Source organism: Chenopodium album, chromosome 17 (genome assembly GCF_948465745.1).
Source record: "Chenopodium album chromosome 17, dcCheAlbu1.1, whole genome shotgun sequence".
Taxonomy (NCBI): domain Eukaryota; kingdom Viridiplantae; phylum Streptophyta; class Magnoliopsida; order Caryophyllales; family Amaranthaceae; genus Chenopodium; species Chenopodium album.
This window is the reverse complement of record NC_137850.1, coordinates 31687714-31700146: the sequence shown is the minus strand read 5'-3', so window position 1 is coordinate 31700146 and position 12433 is coordinate 31687714. Positions and strand designations below refer to the sequence as shown.

Sequence of the window (12433 nt, the reverse complement as noted above, 5' to 3'; positions counted from 1 at the left end):
ATAGTAGTAATACTTCTCTTATTACCTTCTTCTCTTAATCCTCTAATTTCTATATATTTCATAACAACTTCGTATTTAAAAGTAGGTTGACAATTTTTTTTTTTTTTTTACATACAAAGGCTATGTTTGGAAGAAAGCTTATTGGGGGTATATTAGCTTATTTGACTAACTTTAGCTGATTGACTAGTCAAACAAGCTAATACAAGTGTTTGGTAGTAAGCTTATTGAAAGAGCTTATTCCACTAAATAAGCTCTTTTTGAAAAAGCTCATTTTAGGAGCTTTTTCTATTAGCTTATTCATTAATTATTGTGAAATGACACTTATAACATCATTTAATTTAAAATCCTATCTAAACTACCTACCCTACAATTAGCTTATTGGTCATTTCATATACTCTAACACCTTTAAGCTATCAGCTATTTACCAAACACTTTTATATAATCAGTTAATACAATAAGTTAGTCAAATCAATTAATAAAATCAGCTAGTCAAAATCAGCTAACTCAATCAGCTTCAGCTTTCAGCATTCTCCCAAACAGGCCAAAGTATTTTAAAGAGACAAAACCCAAACCCTAATTTCATTTCCTCTAAACCCATACCCCCACCGCCTCTATCTATCTTAATAGCCGAAATCACTCATCCTAACATCCGAAATCTTCGCCGTCGACGACTCCTTCATCTTCCAAGGAGGTCACTCCTACGTTCACGGCGTTAGGTTTCACATAATCCCTAACCAAATGCTGAAGTTCGCCGATCTTTTCCTTTTTTATTTTTATTTTTAATTTTGGTGAATTTAAGTTGAAGTTCGCCAATCATTTTTTTGTTATTTTTCGTTGCTTTCGCTTCTCTTCGTTTTAAATGTGGTAATTTTTATAACTTTTGGGTTTATTAACTTCAGATCTTGTGGATGATGAGAATTTCAGGGCTCCAAAAATCCTGTCCTTTACCTTGATTTTCCTCAGGTATTCTTATTCTTCAGTTGAATTGGTTTTTGGATTTTTTTTTTTTTTTTTTTGTTTCTTAATTTGGTGTTCTATGAGCTGAATTTGGGATTTTGTGGTCATTTGTTGATTGTTAGCAGTTTTTAGTTGTTGGATATTGTTTTTTGTTGTTAATTTGGTGTTATATGGGGTAAAATTGGGATTTTCTTGTCATTTGCCGATTGTTGGCAGTTCTTATTTTGTTGGGTTTTTGTTTTTTATTTTTTTTTTCTTTGTTTAGTGATCAATTATGGAGTGAACTTAGTAAGTTAGTGAGGTGGATGCGGCTTCTATTGGTTTGTGGGCTGACGAGTACATCAATTTCTGTTTTTGTTAAGTTAATTGCTAATTTAAAACTTTGTTTAATATTTTTAATCATTGTGTGCTAATTTTTGGATGTCTTTGAAAAATTTTCAGGATAAAAAGTGAAGAATAATGATTTTTCTTGTTGAATTATTCGGTTGGCGTGAGATAATTATGCTTGGAAGATATGCTTTAGAAGATATGCTTAGAAGGCCTTGATTGTTGCATTAATGAATTATTTTTTGTACATATGAATTTTGTATAATTTTGGATAGAATATTGATTGTAGTATTAATGAGTTTTTTAGTATTGGTTTTATATAAACTATGTGTATAATTTTTAGGATTAATGAATTTTTTTTGTTTGATTGAAATTATATATATTAAAATATGAATATTTTTTTAAAAAAAAATAAAGAAGAAGAAAGAGACTATCTATTTGAAATAGGTGGTCTCAGTTTTTGAAAAATTGAGACCATTTAGTTGAAATAGGTGGTCTCAATTTTCGAAAAATTGAAACCATTTAGTTGAAATAGGTAATAGGTGGTCTTAGTTTTTGAAAAAAATGAGACCATCTATTCTAAATAAGTGGTCTCACTTTTTAAAACAAGAGACCACTTTTGATGAAATGGTCTCTTAGGCCAAAGAAACTTGTGAGCTAGAGACCACCTCAAAGGTAGTCTCTTTGGTCATTTTGATATGGTTTCTTTGGCCAATTTTGTACTAGTGCACGTCGCGGTATCCTTTGCCGTGTCATGGTACACATACCGTGACACGGGATTTTTATGCGTACTCTCCGCATACAATTTTTACGCGTTTTATCAGTTTAGGGCAAAAATACGCACCGCGACACGGTAATCTGTACCGTGTCACGGCACATATTACCGTGTCGCGGCAGACACAGACCGTGTCACGGCGCTCCAAAATTAGGATTTTATCTTTTTAGGGTTCCGTGTGTTCCCTCTACTCATTTTCTTTATAAATACGACCCTCATTTCTGCAGTTCGGGGCACCAAAAATCATTCTCTCTCTCTCTACACCAACAATTATTCTCTTCTCTCTTTCTCTCTTGCTTTAGTCTAAACCCTAGCCACCTTATTCTTAATACTTCCCCTAAGCACTCCAAGGAGTCCATACAACACCCGAGCTTCCGTCCTTAAATAAAGACGTAAAAGGTATAATTAACTAAGGGTTTGGACCAAATCAACTCTACTTTTAATTTAATTTAACTTCAATTTGATTTATATTTTTATTGAAGTTACTAACAATTTATTCATGATGTAGTAATTTCAAGGAAACGCGGAATGTGAGTAATTAATCACTTAATTACTCTTATTTTTATTCTTATTGCTAGTATCATGATTAGGTTTATTATGATTTTATTTGACTAACAATTTATTGTTGAATTGCTTCCAATATTAATGTTGATTTTTACTATATTTGTTGATCACTATATTACATGTTTCAAGGGAATATGTAATCGAAAATCACGCCTAATAAGATAATTTGGACGACCGGTTTAGGTTCCTTTTTAATCTTGTTGTTAATTGAAGTGATCACTAATATTTTAGAATTATATGTTGCATTAATATTCAACCAATTTAGTCTAATAATAGTTTGGAGCAAATTGAATTTTTGTTTATATGCTTTTGAGATCGCAGAAATCACTTTTCACAATAGGAATCAAGTAGAGGTCATTACGGGCGAATGTGACTCAATGACTCACTTCGTACCATCATCCCCGATCCTCCTTTCGTGGTTCCAAACCATATGAAGTTAGTAATTTCATGGATTATGAATGGGGTGTAACATTCACGGGTCAATCGTTGTTGCCTTTCGTTGTCCCTTAATCGTGGTTGCCTTAAATGATCCGTGAACGATTTATAAGTTCCTTAAAAACTTGTTGGCGGCTCCCTACTTTCCTTGTCCCTAAACCTTGTCTATAATCGTATATGTCAATTCCCACTTCCTAAGAGTGTCAAGCATATTCACAACATGCTTATATAGGCGCACTTCAAACGACGCCTACACTAGCTTGTTTTTCTTCAAATGAATTTTTTGTGAGTTTTGGTCACATATACGGAGTAACAATATGTAAAATGTTCATTGTAGCTAAAAAAAACTTAATAACGTAAGTTCTTTAATGTTCTATGACCATCTATTATCTACTCCCTCCATTTTTAAATACCTGCTTTATTTCTTCATGCGCAGAGTTTAGGAGAAATTGGAGAAAGTAATAAAATATGGAGGTAGTGGGGTAGGTGGAAAAATAAAAAATTATAAAAAACAAAAGTAGAGGAGAGAATTAAAGGAGAGAGAATATGAAATTAATAAAATATAATTTATGTTGTGTCCATCAGATGAGAGAAATGAATTAAATATTGTAAAAGCTTTCCAAATAAGAAAATGGAGCAATTATTTAAAAATGGCCGAAAAAGAAAAGTAGAGTAAATATTTAAAAACGAATAGAGTATATCTATATATCTAAAACTAAAATAATAACCAATTAGTTATATTTTTCCTCTTAAATTCTCTCCATAATTAATAAGAAATAAGAAAATGGAGCAATTAGTTATATATATATATATATATATATATATATATATATATATATATATATATATATATATATATATATATATATATATATATATATATATATATATATATATATATATATATATATCTATATATATATTTTTTTTTTCCCTCATATCATCGATTTCCCTTGATTTTAAGTTCTTTATACCTCTTGATAACATTTACTCAACTATCACTATTTAATACGAATCCCATTTAAATTCCATAACGTTGTTTATGTGCTATCAAACAATGTAAATTTCAAAAGTTAATATTATAACTAAGAAGAGCAACCACGAAGGAATAAAAATAAACAGTCTCTCGGTAATAAATAGTTTCTTTGTACATACAATTTTTTTCTCTTTTTAAATAATAATAATAACATATGAAGCATAAAACATTAGAATTTTTTTATTCAAAAAAAAAAAAAAACATGTAAAAAAAAACTTTGAATTGATCGATGATATGTTTAATGATTTAAAAAAAAATATTGAATATATTAATGAAAGTAAACATATTAATGAGGGTAAAAAAAAGTAAATACACATTTTATACACATTTTTGTACATATTTTTAAGGGTATAATTGGTAGCACACCATTTTTAAGAATTATCTTCTACAGGGCTGTCTTAAACAATTTAGGTGCCCTGTTCTAATTTTAAAAATGGGCCCTTATAAAAAAAATGAAATAAAATGTTGGTTTAATTATTACAAATTTTTCTTGTCACCATAATACCAATAAAAAAAAAACATATATATAAAATAAATTAAACTCTTTTATTTGATTGGTAAATTGCATCTCCATAAAAATTCAAAGGAAAATCCCTAAAAAAAAAAAGCTATCACACTTTATTGAAGCAAATTCATCCACCAATCTTCATACGGAGTATTATATGCGCTACAATACAAGAAATTGCACTAATTAGTGATTAAACAATTACTTATCTCAATTACTTAAAAAAAAAAAAAATCTGATTTTGTTAAATAAAAAAATAGAAAATACGCATACCTTATTCCAGAGTTAAGTATAATATAGGGGACTCAATTCTTGCAAAATGTGGGGAAAGGGGACTCTATTTATTTTATAGAGGAAAAGAGGACTATGGTTAAATTTCTAATGTTAGGGGGTATTTTCAGGTGAGTTAACTCACCTTTAACCCAAGAAGAATTAAGTCTCCTCATTATTGCCTTGATTAAACCAGACAAATTCAATCCCTTCATTAATCATTTTTGCTGATTGTTTTGAAAATATAGCTGTTTGAAATTAAGAAAGTACAACAGCAATACAAAAGCTTTGTTCTTGAAATTTTTTTAAATGTCTGTTATCCAAAAAAAATAATTCTTTCAATATTTTTTTAATGTTCTTCATCTCTCTGGTTTGTAGCTTATTTGTCTTGCATTTGTAGTAGAAGCATACATCGTAATTTTAGTGAAGGCTTGTAGGGCCCTAATTTTTTTTTTTTTTAAAAAAAAAAAATTATCGATAAGCCTAGTATATATTGCAACCAAAGGTTAAGGAGAGTTTATAAGAAAGTCAAGCATCCTTTTATGAGATTTCTAATATGCCCAAACTATAAATAAGTGGATGGGTGTGATTATATAAGGTGGTAGGTGGGTTAACAGTCCACGTGAGTCAGAGTTAGTTTATGAGATGATCATGATTTTAATTAAAGAGAAATGTGGAGTTAGAAGGTCAAGGATGTAATGAAGATGATGAAAAAAATAAACATTCAAAGTATTGTAATTCTATGCCTTATTATTGTTCCAAAAAGAGGAAGGAACTCTTTTTTTGATTAGTCTTAAATTAAAATATTTACCAAAAAAAAAAAAAAAAAAAACATACTCTTTTTTTTTTTAGTTGACCAAAGTGACTCAATTCTTTAACCAAGGGGACTCAATTCTTTCCTTTATATAATTAGAACCCACCGAAAACCCAAACCCATTCTAGCCCAATCCCTTTTCCCTCTATAAAATAAATAGAGTCCCCTTTCCTCACATTTTGCAAGAATTGAGTCCCTTATTTTATACTTAACTCCCTTATTCCAAGATTTCTAGAACATGGAGGGTTACATTAATCCTCTCCAAGAATTAAAATATATCTTCAGACAACTATAACACTTTGATGATTTGTAAGGCAAAATCAATCTACTATTTTTTTCTTTTACAACAAATTCGATCAATAAATTTTTTTGAAAAGATGTAGGAGTATATATAAATTGTAAATTTTTAACCTTTGAAATTGAAATCAAATGAGGAAAAAATGGATTTAACTGCTCCATTGACAATTACGTTACAGAGTAAAATTACAGAAACTAAAAGATTGAATATGGAAGGTTGAGATTTTTTGTGGGAATTACCGAGTAATTAAAGGGATTTTTTTTAAATGGAGAAATTAAAGAAAGTTAAAGATTTGGAATGTGGAAAGTTGAATCTTTTCGTTAAAAACTAGGAAGTTAATTACTTTCCTTCCAAAAAAATAAAAAACTAGGAAGTTTAGAGTTTCATTTTTAGTACTGTACATTATTAGGAGCTGTTGACTGCAATCAAGGGAAGAGGGAAGTTTCGTTGGTTCTAATTTTAATATTAAAAAAAAAAATTGGGCCCTTCTGTTTTGGGGCCTTGTGCAGCAGGTCTGCTTGTACAGGCCCAAAACCAACCCTGATCTTCTACTTTTTATAAAACTAGGGGATTTAACGCACGCGACCTGATTAGCCCTTTGAAAAGAGTAATTGCAGTTGTAATTATTTTTAAAAATGACTTTTGTTCATAATTGAGGTTTACACATTAATCAAAAGTATATAACAATATTTTCCTCAAAAAAAAGTATATAACAATATTGAAAAAATCTCAAATTTTTAAAAGCTAGGAAAAATATTCTAACTAAGCTACTACAAAACTACAAGTATTCATAATATCAAATAATTCAATAATGTTAATGTTACGAAGTATTTATTAGTACAAATTAATATTGGAAGAAATTAACATTCCACATACACTAATATCTTCTTACCTTTTTTTTTTTAAATTGGGGGCAAATTGGTAAACAAACATTTTAAGGGATATAGTTGTCATCACACTATTCATAAGAGCATTCTCATACTTTTTATAAGGTAGGAAGAAGAAAAAAAAAAAGAAAAAAAAAAAAAAAACAAACCTTTGAATTGATTGATGATATGTTTAATGATAAAAAAACATTGAATATATAAATTAGAGTAAACATATTAATGAGGGTTAAAAAAGTAAATACACATTTTGTACACATTTTTGTACATATTTTTGAGGGTATAATTGGTAGCACACTATTCCTAAGAGTTATCTTCTAATTTTTATAAGGTAGGGATTAAAAAGCGTTCCTTTTAAAGGAATGGTGCCACGTGACACTTTTCAAAGTATTTGTATCATGTCACAATGCCACGTCACTGTCCAAAATATATGCGCTATATAAGTTAACCACTTCATTTAACAAAATAAAATATGCTTTGAACAAGATTCGAACCCATAACCTCTGATACATATAAGTAATACATTTACAATTTCAACCAACTTTTATTAATGTTTAAAATTTCACATAATATTAAATATTTCTTTCATTTATTAAGTAAATTAGAGGTAATATAATTCATTTATTTTTCACAAGATTGAAATATAAATACATATGATGCAAAAAAAAAAAAAAAAAAAAAAAAGTGACACCCAAGGCAATGCCCGAACTACTAACTATACAAATACTCGAACATAATTATTAAATTAAAGAAGTACACAAATTAGTGACCCGAGGCATCGCCCGGGGTACACACTAGTTAACCTTTTAAATGTTGATCAAACTTAATTACAAATTTATAATGATTTGGGGCATCACCCGGGCCAATAACTAGTAATATTATTAAATCTCATAGGAACAAAATGTTAACACCATGTGTCACCTATTATTTAATGTGGTTGGTGCCACATTTGCGCTAAGTATCACCTAAATGTCATTACCCTTCTCTCACTACATTAAATTGTAGTAATGTTTATTCTTTTTGAAAAACTCTTCGTTGGCATGACTTTAATTTTAACAATAATGTATAATTTACTTGGTAAACTCTTTAATGTGCTAAGCTAGGATGACCTACGTGCGTGATGCACGTTAAGGAGCTAGCTCTTACGGAGAAGTTATATTGGCGTGTGTTTACACCTTTGGTTTGGGTGGTAGCTTTAATACGTACTACTTGGTTTATGTGCCTATATGGTGGCTTTGTAGAAGGGGTTGAAAGCCACCAAAATCTTTTATGACGAAAATCTTTTAAAACCCTTTAAGGTTTAACAGTATTATTCCAAAATTATTATTGAATAATATTTAATTGATTTGCATCCTTCATATTTTAAGGGACAATTGTTAGTTTAGAACTCTTACTATTTGCATGTTTCAGAAAAAACTTAATTAGTATAATATTTCTAGCGTGCTTTTCTTCAGATTTTTTTTTTTTTTTTTTTTTTTTTTGTTTTGTTTTGTGTGAGCTTAGGTCATCAGTAGTAGTAATATGTGAAATGTTGTACCTAAAAACTTAATAATGTAAGTTCTTTAATGTTCTATGATCATCTAATATCTATATTACTAAAGCAATAATCACTTAGTTATATTTTTCCTCTTAAGTTCCTTCATTTTCTCTTCCATAGTTAATACCAACTTTTTTTTTCTTTTTTTTGATGCCTTTTTTTTTTTTTGACGGGAGATTTCCCTTGATGTTAGGATTTTAAATTTATACTTGTTGATAACATCTGCTCAAATATCATTATTTAATATGAATCCCATTCACAATTCCGTAACATAGTTTATGTGCCATCAAACAATGTACATTTCAAAAGCTAATAAACCTTTGCAATAGTTACAGGTAAAAGACGACAAGATTGTAAATAAGAAGAGCAATTACGAAAGAGTAAAATAAATAGTCTCTTCATATATATAACTTTTTTTTTTCTTTTTAAATACTAATAATAATAACATATGAAGTATAAAGCATTAGAGATTTTATTTTTAAAAAAATAAAATAAAATAAAAACATTACAATTCTTTTGTTAAGGAAATAAACTTTCAATTAACTAATGATATGTTTAATGAAAATAAACATTAAATATATTAATGAGGGTAAACATATTAATGAGGTAAAAATGTAAATACACATTTTATACATAGTTTTGTACACATTTTTGAGGCTATAATTGATAGCACACTAATTCTAAGAGTTATCTTATATTTTTTATAAGGTAGGGATAACCTCCCAATTTTATTTATTTATTTTTGAAAGAACCTCCCAATTTAAATTTGATATATCTTATATACATTAATAAAAGATAATATAGATTATTATATTTTTTATTTACTTATTAATATTCGTTCAACATTAACCCTTTTTAATCAATTTTGAACAAATTTCTAAATTTATAATGTTGGCCAGATAATAACTTATTTTCAATTTTTTTTAAGGCTTGTATGTTTGTCAAACGTAGTGACACGTGGCGAGTTTGACGACACGTGGCAGGATTGCAATCCTTGCCATTGAATTTTAACATACACAAGCTCAGAGGCACACACAATGCATGCAAAAATTATAAGATGTTTTAAAGAGTCTAAATATTATTTAGAAAAAAAACGTGTATAATGTCTAATGAGAAAATTTATATCCTTCCAAACCTATTTGATGTTCCTAATTAATACAAAGTATATCCCATTCGGAGAGAAATTAATAAATTGAAACTTTTAATATTTTCTCCCAAGTTTTAAACTAACTAGGACAGCCAACGCGCACGTTGCGCGCAGAATGGCTAGCAGTTGCGACTTAATTTTTCATAGCTTGTGTGTGCACTTCACACGGAGATTATTGTTTGGTGAAGGAATATCCCTGTATTGCTTAGGTATTGTTAATTTGTCGTTTGTAACTTGAATGTTAAGTGTGAAATATCTTGTGTATTGAATTATATCCTTTATTTTTATTTACTATATATGGTGTGTACTTTATTTGGAATACTATGTAGAGTTACAGAAGAATACAACAAATGTCAGAATTGGTGTCTATTTGTTTTCCCAGTGGTGGAACAATACAAAGTTGAGGCTGAATCATCAATTATAAAATCGAGACCACAAGTTCCTAATCAACCGGAGATGTTATAACAATAAAAACATTTAAAGCTTTGAATTCCTAAACCATAACTATGAAAATGTTGCAAACAAAGGTTTATTAGTTTGATTGGCTACATATATGGCCAATTGGTCGTACTGACAAAGAGTAAATGTTTGTTCTAAAGTAACAAATACAACCAATGGCCCATAAGAGTAGCCTATTTTTAATCTTAGTAGTCCAAATTTCTTGGTAGCAAACGCAAACTAAAATGTGGTCTGTATGACACTGTTCTTGTAAGAAGATACACTGCGTACCTTACTTATGTTGCTATGGTAGACTCTAGGCAAATTTAATGGCTCTTAACAGCCCACTTTAGAACCTGAAGTCTAGTCAGGGATGTCGTTAGAGCAATCTGATAGTAGACTGGTTTGGTCGCCAAGCTGGTAGCTATTTCTCCAGAAGTCAAGCAGGAATAATTTATCAAAGTAGTCTCCAAATTGCACAAGGGGATAAATACAATTGTAAGAAAAACTTAAAGTACATTTACCTAGCCATACACGATTATAAAAGATGCATAGAATGGATGTCTAGACTCTAAAATGGTAGATGATCAACGTGTGATGTGAAAAAAATAGCCACTGCAACACATTGATCATAGATTCAAGCAAGCTATAATATGAGTCAAGAAGTATATGAAACTAAAATGAGTCAAATTAGCATTCCACCGACATACTCAAACCTCAAATATGCAAACTACATAGAGTTTCTTGTACTCCTGGAAATAACCATTGAATTCATACAACAATTCACTTGCACATAAATTTTATTTGAGGAACTTTTATACACAAGAATAAAAAACATCAGCAATATCGATCTTGGTTTTTTCTCAGCAACCTTTTTTCAACACGAAAACCCAAAAATCCCACCTTACTCACCCATCTAAATCTAAATCACACAAATTGGCCAGAAAAAGAACACACAGACCGTTTTATTTGTGGGCTTGTGAATTAATATTCACATACCTAAGGAATTGGTGATTTAATATTCACATACCTTAGGAATTGGTCTTGACCTAGTAACATACATATTTACTCCGTTTCAAAATAGTTGTAACTTTTTATTTGTGTGTGTGTGGTTTTGCACTATTCATATGCTAACTTTGATCACATATTTTTTGCTAATTTATTCAAAGTATATGTTATAAAGTAAAATGTTATTTTGGTTTCATTGTATGTTGTGCATTGGTAACTGTAAATGTGTAATTGTCAAAGCCCTCCAGTTGCATTCCTTTTTTTTTTTTTTTTTTTTTTTTTTTTTTTTTTGTTGTCAAAGGAAGTATATTGTGTTCTTTTGGGAAGTGTCGTATCCACAACCCTTAGTTTCCTGACCAGGTAGTAAGCACTAGTGGAAAAATTGCTATTAACAACACCCTATTAGCAACTGACATTATATGTGTTAGTTACTAAAATACTAATTGCAACTGGCCAAAATAATGTCAGTTACAAATACTGTCATTAGCAACTGGCATAGTAATGAGAGTTGCTAATATTTGGATTGAAAAAGTAAAAATTTATATTAGTAATTAGCCTATTTAATGTTAGCTACAAAAACTATAGCATTTGCATTTGGTGTACAGTGCCCGCTGCAAATAATAATTATTTAAAAAAATAAAATATTTATTCGCAACCGTCCTTTTATATGCCCGTTGCAAATAGTAGGTCAACTAAAATTTGACCAAATTATTAGTAATTGACGTTAAAAGGCCAGCTGCTAATAGAAGGGAATGAAATTCTAAATTTGACCCACCCGCTTCTCTCTCATCATAAGATTCATAACCCCATATTCTCTCAATCTCTCTCACCAGCCCTTACCTCCATTGTTCCTGAACTTCACTCGGCCCTCACTTCTATTGTCCCTGAACTTCACTCAGCCCTCTCCTCCATTTTTGCTCAAGAATTAAAGAAGAACAAAACGCTAATTTGTTATGCGCTACATTGAAGTAGGATGGAACCCTAATTTCATGTTGCATTTGATTGAAGCCGTACTCTAAGTTCTCCATTGAAGCTTCTGAGCGTTCTGTTCTCCACTGAAGTAGGCGCGTCAGCCTAGTCGTCAAATTGAACCTTCAATTCAATAGACACAATTCGACAATTAAGGGTATTTTTTTTCTTTTTTTTGGAATTTGGTTGTTTGGAATTCCTTCAATTCGAAAGATTTTTAGGACTTTTTTTTCCTAGATTCATTTTTTTTATTGTTCCGAATTTTTTTTTTTCATTGGTATGGTTTTGAAATTCAAATTTGTTGATAGCTGAAGTTGACGTGATATTTTGCTTGATTTAGTGTTGTTAATGGTAAATTAGTTTTGGATATGTAAGATTTGGTTCGGTTGACTTTGATTGATAGTGATTTGAGTTTCTAGATCTACAGAACTTTATTGATACTATGTAATTTTATGATTTACGACGATTA

The 12433-nt window shown here is 29.7% G+C and overlaps 1 long non-coding RNA gene across 1 annotated transcript; it reads left to right on the top strand.

Annotated features, from left to right (window-relative positions):
• Positions 1 to 552: 552 nt before the first annotated feature.
• Positions 553 to 1657, top strand: LOC145587783 (uncharacterized). The gene is made up of 2 exons (XR_014101433.1): positions 553 to 963; positions 1399 to 1657. It is a non-coding gene; the product is annotated as an uncharacterized LOC145587783 (long non-coding RNA).
• Positions 1658 to 12433: the final 10776 nt, after the last annotated feature.